Genomic DNA, 6,896 nt, shown 5'->3' with positions numbered 1-6,896 from the left:
AATAATTATTACACTTGTTGATAAAAATGTTATATTTTATACGTCCTGCCAATCTGGACGTCAAGTTTGTTAAACACATAAATAAAGATAAAAACGTAACGGAATATATTACTAATTGTAATAAGCCGAGATGAATTGCGTAACTTGAAGACTGATGATTGGACTTGCGAGCGCCAAGCAAGTCACACACACCGATCCGCTGCGCTGTCGCGCGCCAAAGCACGCTATTTGTAAATATCAATAACAACGGCTTCCCACTGGTTAATCCGACATTCCTTATGGTTAGTAGGTAGAGGAAGACTTAAAGAATAAGTTAATTCTTTATTTTTTTTCAAAATATTTAATAGATCGAAAATTATTAACATTCAAAGTTGCTAAAAATCGTTAAATTTTGAACTTTCAAAATTAATAACTTTTCAAATATGCATTTTACAAAAAAATGACAAGGGACCATTTCTTCTTAAAATGCCTCAAGTTATCTACAAAAAATTTGTCCCATTGAAAAAAATCATTTTTTCATAATTGTTTAAACAATTGCGTTTTTAACAAAACCTAGGGAATTATCGCAAAATTAATCGGTACCATTGGATTCAGCGGGTCAAAATACGTAAGACTACATAGTTTTTATCCTTTACCTCTTCAATGCATACGGGATCCTACCCAGCTCCTGGACTATAAGGATACAATTTGTTCTAGGTAATTTGTTAGAGGAATAAAGGCTTATTCAGATTTCTTCTTGTCTTAAAATACATGTGTTGTCATGGAAAAACAAAATATACTTTGACCGATATTGGGGTAAAATTTATCCTGTAAAGATCATTTTTGTATTTGTTCTATCAGTGACACGTAATAATCAATAAACAAAAGATTCAATTACTTATTTCTTTAAGGTGTTATTTTGATACTATCCGTGAGTATTGTATCTAGAATGAAAAATCCTTAGGTCAATAATGATTGTGGAAAATCGGATTCTTGAATGAAAAAAAACCGCACCATAACCTAACGAGAGGATTTTTATAAATTTCATCTTTTTCGCCATTATTCTATAAGCGCCGAACTGTCCTTTAAGCACAAACAATCTTTTACTTTATTTTTTTCAAGAGAAGTAGTATTTTTCACCAAAACTCTTTAAATTATTCAGAAACTAAATATCTCGAAAGCGAATTTGCACATTTTTTAATTAAAAATAGAATCTTTCATAACTGTTTATAAGTGAAAAAGCGTAGGCGGTGAATCAAAAATTTTTTAATTCAAAATTCGATTTTTCAAAACGTTTTTATTCTTTTGTGTAAAATTGAAAACACTTAGGTTAGGCCGATATTGTGATGTTACCTTCCAGATGTCAGAAATAATAGTTGCAGACTGAAAATCTGAGGTTAAAAATTTTCAAATTCAAAACTTTAAACTAAAATAGCAGGATTTTATAAAAGAAAATAATAATCTATCGTAAGTTCAAGTGTCACTTAAAAAGACTGGATAAATTAAATTTTAAATAAAGTGTTGAATTTTGAAATTCACCGATTTTAAACTATACGTCTTCCTCATCAGAATAGAGTCGTATGCATAAAAGTTCCAAATCATATAATAGACGAGTAATACTGTGAATCCTAAATTATATTTTTTTTAATTGCTACTTGAGTCATCCTCATTTACAATAAGTTAGATGAATAAATTGTATTGTTTATGTCTTCTTACAATTCCACTAGATTACTGAAAGCATTTATAAAACAGAAGTAATAGTAGTAAATAAATCTTTTTAATAGTCTAATGGGATTCGAAGAAATCAAACATAATGAAATTTATGCAACAAATTAATCTGCAATGAAGATACCTCAAGGAACAATTCAGAAAAGGTGAATTAAGGATTCATTCTAATTTATTCATAGAATTCATTGCTCGACTTTTATATGATATGGAATTTTTATGCATACGACTCTATCCCTATGAGGACAACGCACAGTTCTCGTAACGTCGAAGAATAGGAATGAAGGGTTCACTCAAAATCTGAATCCTATTGTCTGAAGTGTGTCATTTTTAACATCTAAGTTCATAAACTCTTCAATTTGAATGTTTGAAGTTTTAAATATTCTTATTTAAAATTAGTGCGTTAGTCGACTTTCATTTAAAACTTTGAAATTTGAAAATGATTAATCATGCAGTTTTAATTTAGTTCTTCAAATACTGAAAAATATACAGCGTTAAAGATTACCCAAAAATTTTTTGATTGTGAAGTTCTAAATACTCAACTGCTCACATTTTAAGAATTTGCATTGAAAATTGATAAACAAGTCAATGTTCAATAATAAACATTTTAATTTGAAACTCTTTAACTATGTAGAATTGAACAAATACAACTATTAACATTTCTAAGGATTTCAGTAGTTTTGGTTAAAATTACAACGTTAAAACTAAAAATTAAAAATGCAGCATTCAGACATAAAAAATCAACATCCTAATATTTGATGAGGAATAATTAAAGAAATTGTTAAACTATTATTATATAAGTTTTGGAAAGTTTAATTCCGAGTACTTTATTTATCATTTTTATTCATACTTCCTAAAGCTTTAATTATAAAATGACAATATCTAAAATAAATATTGTAAAATTATGAAGGTATTGCTGCAAGTAGAGCTTACTTTGCATCATTTTTTAAAACTAAAAGCTATTTTTTGGGAAACAGAAATAATTCAAAATTTTTATTTTTTGCTCAGTATTTAGTAGACTCACAAATTAGTACAATTAAGTAGTTCAGAGTGAAGAATTTTTTTATTGCTACAATAGATTGTATCTATATTTGTTTACAGACACATTTTATCTACCGCCTGTTGAAATGGAGGCTGGTGACTATCTGGTGCGTGCTGTAAGAGGGCAAAAGAAAAAGATTGGGAAAGCTGTTTATCTTGAAAACGGGCTGACGATGATTAAACTAGAAACATTAAACACTGGTAATTCAAAAACTAATATATAATTTTTAACAAATATTAGAGAAGAATGTCTAGAAAGACTATTTTTTTCTGGTTATAGAGTGTTTTCCGCACTTTTCTCACACAAAAACTATATCAAACGTAGTAAATTGCAAATTGTTTGGCTTATTTATTGACTATATTTATGTTACAAAATTAGCGCATCCTGTACCAAATAAAATTATAAATCTGGATGAATTGCACCGTGAAATACCTTCAGGTTCAAGAACGAAAGAGAATAATAGTGAGCTTAGGCTGATGGGAATATATTATAATCATTTATGGCTCCCGCGACATATGCTCCCTCCAAGGATAACAGGTAATGTGTATTGCTTTCATGTGAAATCTGAATATCGCAGATTTCTCTAAATCTCCACGTTTCGAAATCCTGAAGAAAAAAGATGTTTATCGGCGTATTCTCTAAATCAGATAAATTAAAAATAATAATCAGGTGAAGTTGCAATTTGGCACACAGCTTCGGAAACCAAAAAAAAGTTCGAGTTTTTTTAACTGCTATTTCGGAAATTAATTAAAAATTTAATTTCAATTTAAGCAAATTTTTTTTCAAAATTTTCATGTGCGTCTGTTTGTTGTACTCAAAAACTCGAAGATCTTATCCTTACAATAATTATCGATACAAAGAAAATGATCAGAGTTGTAGCATTTTCAAAATAACATAAAAAAAAACGATAATTGACAGTTGTAGCCAAAAAAAAGGACGATATGAAAAAAGTCAATTTGAACAAAGTTACTTTTTGACAGTCATACAAAGCTACTATAACAACTTTTGAACTTGCTTGAAAAATCGATAATTTAAATTTTGATCGCACAATAAAAAATGCAAAATCAATCATTCCATTTTGCGGTCAAAATATGAAAAATACGAAAAAAGATAAATTAAAAAAAATGTGCACCCAAAAAGTATCTAGAAATTTGTTATTAATCGCTTTTTTACTGGATTCGTAGTTTGTGCTTCATTTGTAAGAAACAACATTTAAAATAAATCTAATTTGCGTACAAACGACAAAAGCTACGGGATCAAAGAATACAAAAGGTATTCACCCACCAAAAAGATACAAATTTATTATTAATTATTTTTTTATCGGATGCTTGTTTATCGTTTTATTTAATTAGAAAAACATTAAAAATGTTTTAATTTAATTTGAAGATAAACGACAAAAACTGTGCAAAAATTAGGTGAAAAAGTTGCTTGTCAAAAAAAGAGCTACTAATTTGTCATGAATAATTTTTGAACGGAAAAATAGATTTTATTTTTATCGTAAAAAATTACATTAGAAATAAAAATAAAATTTTAGAAAATAACACAAGGTACGAAAAAAATTAACAGTCAAAAGTCGTTTAAAAGAAAAAGTATCTACAAAACTGATATGAATAACATTTTAGTAGACTGAGTAGATTTTCTCTCAATCGTAAGAAGTAGATTAAAATAAAAAAAATTAACTTTTGAGAAAACGACACAAGAGACAACAAAAATTAAAAGACAATAGTTATTCAACCCTAAAATGTCTAGAAAGTTCTGATAAACTCTGGTTAAAAAATAGATTAAAATTAAAAAAATAACATCTTTGGCAAAAAGACGCAAGTTACAATAAAATTTTAAATAAGAAAATGGTTTTCTTCCTATAGAATGCTCACTTTTTTAAATTTTAAAAAGAAGACAATGAAAGAATAAATGTTTCAATATCAATGCCCCTAATGAATTGTAATTGTAATAGCATGAGATCATGGCAAATAAAAATTTAACTTTATTTTAAAATATAAAAATCATTAATACAATAATAAGTAGAAGAGAAGGAGAATGTGCCCGCTCAGCGGGCAAATTTTCTTAATAAAAATTACTTCAGAACTGTAAAAATTAGTTTTCGACCCAAGTTAATTAAATATGAATTTTCTCATACATAATATCACGTGTTAAAAAAACTTCTTTGAACTCGTCAGTATTTAATTTGTGAGAACCAATTTTATATGTTTGGATGGAAATTGATCACGTACATGTCAAAGGTTCAAACAGTAAACTTTTATATTTTTTCTTTCAGGGACATAGTGAGTGAAATAGTTTCAAAAAGATGTGGCTCCTCCTGCGGGTTTTTTCCACGTCTGGCTTTTTCCTGTCGGGATGCACTGAAGCACAATCGCATGAAGGTGTAGGCAAATGCGGGAGCTTGTAAAAATAAAGCTATTGAATAAATTTGATTTCTTCTATTCCTAAGTTGACTTATTCCGGAACCCTTCCCCTAGACTAGCTTCAAGTATTTTCTATCGCCGATTTAAACATGATTCGACTTGGGGTTGTCTTCAAGTCCTTGACGTATTTATAAAATTTATAGTATTTTGAAAATTAAATTAAAACCTACATAGTAAAAACATATAAAATCCAGATCAAATTTTAAAGTAGTTTCCTTGGAACCTTCTTAGAAAAATATAATTTTGTGGGTTTAGAATTGGAAATTCTTTCATTTTTATCAGCAAATTCATATATTCATCTTTCAAACCATGATTAGTCCGCTTTCAATGACAGCTCATATTTTAGGAAATTACATTTTTTTTTATTCGAAAGATCTGAATCAGTAAACCCGGTCGGTCCTCACCGCCAAATAACAAGGCAAACCGGCCGGGATTATACTATACATGCTGAAGATATTGCGTTCCCTATAGCTTATACACTGATAAAACTTTTACGAATTACGGCTTCTAATCTTTCCATCATAATTTCTAATAGTGTACTTAGCATAATTATCATTTACAAACGGTGAATAAAAAATAAATAAATAAGATTTCCGTTGATATAAATATGTTAATAAATTACGTAACTTATATGGCTGGTCATTTTGTTGTAAAAGTGGGAATTTGTTAGGAAAAACGAATGCGGATAACAAAAAAATTGTATTAAATATAAATGTTATTCATGTGCACGATTTCGAGGTTAGGATTCTTTTTCATCTTTTTGTCATTCCGATAATGTAGGTCTCTGTTGTACCGGTTCTGTCGGTAGCACGCAAGAATAATTGTGGTATGGTAAGCTATCTTACCAGTCTAGCTGATCATGCAGATGGATACATTTTGAAAATTTTTGTAACAGTTATATTAACTTTTTTTTCCTTTTGTGCACACACAACTTTATCCACAATACAACATAAGTAGCATATCCTGTTTGAGCATTTTTTTAGTTTGAATGATAAATAGGCAACAATCGATAAATTAGTAATCGTAAGTTAATTAATGATGCATTACCATAAGCATAACGACTCATCCAAAGCATCGGCAACAAAGGGTAATAAGATTTATACCATCTAAGACTATAAAATAATCACAAGAGTAAGGATAAAATTAAAAATATAAAGCATGTTGGAAATATAACACCCACTTCGAACCCACAAACCTGAAACCCACATATCCCAAATATATACACCCCGAACCCTTACATCCCAAACCCGCAAACTGCACACCCACAACCACCAAACCAACCCACTTCAAACGCACACATGCCAAATCCAGATATCCGAAATCGACACAGCCCGACCCCTTACAACTCAAGCCAATCAACCTCAAGCCCTACAAAGCCCCAAAATCTACATACATTGAACCCTTAGCCTCCTAACCCACCAATCGCAAGCCCCGAAAAAACCCCAAACTCACAAACTCAAATCTCTGCACAAACCTCAAACCCACACCATAAGTCCATCTACTCCAAACCCACACACCCTAAACCTATCAGTACGTCTTCTGCGACGGTAGGTTCACAGGCATAGCAGTGGAAGAGGTTACAGACCAGGTTAATGAGGCCTACAATGCGCCACACCATAGGTGAGACATATACAGTCTGTCAAGTTAAAGCGTGGGTGGCTTCACTCGCAGTCGGTAAGGTGTATCGACATGATTTTGGTGTCAAAATATTAAGAAGAGCTCCCTCT

The sequence above is a fragment of the Belonocnema kinseyi genome, chromosome 1 (assembly GCF_010883055.1).
Source record: "Belonocnema kinseyi isolate 2016_QV_RU_SX_M_011 chromosome 1, B_treatae_v1, whole genome shotgun sequence".
NCBI classification, from domain to species: Eukaryota; Metazoa; Arthropoda; class Insecta; order Hymenoptera; family Cynipidae; genus Belonocnema; species Belonocnema kinseyi.
This window is presented reverse-complemented; position numbering follows the sequence as displayed.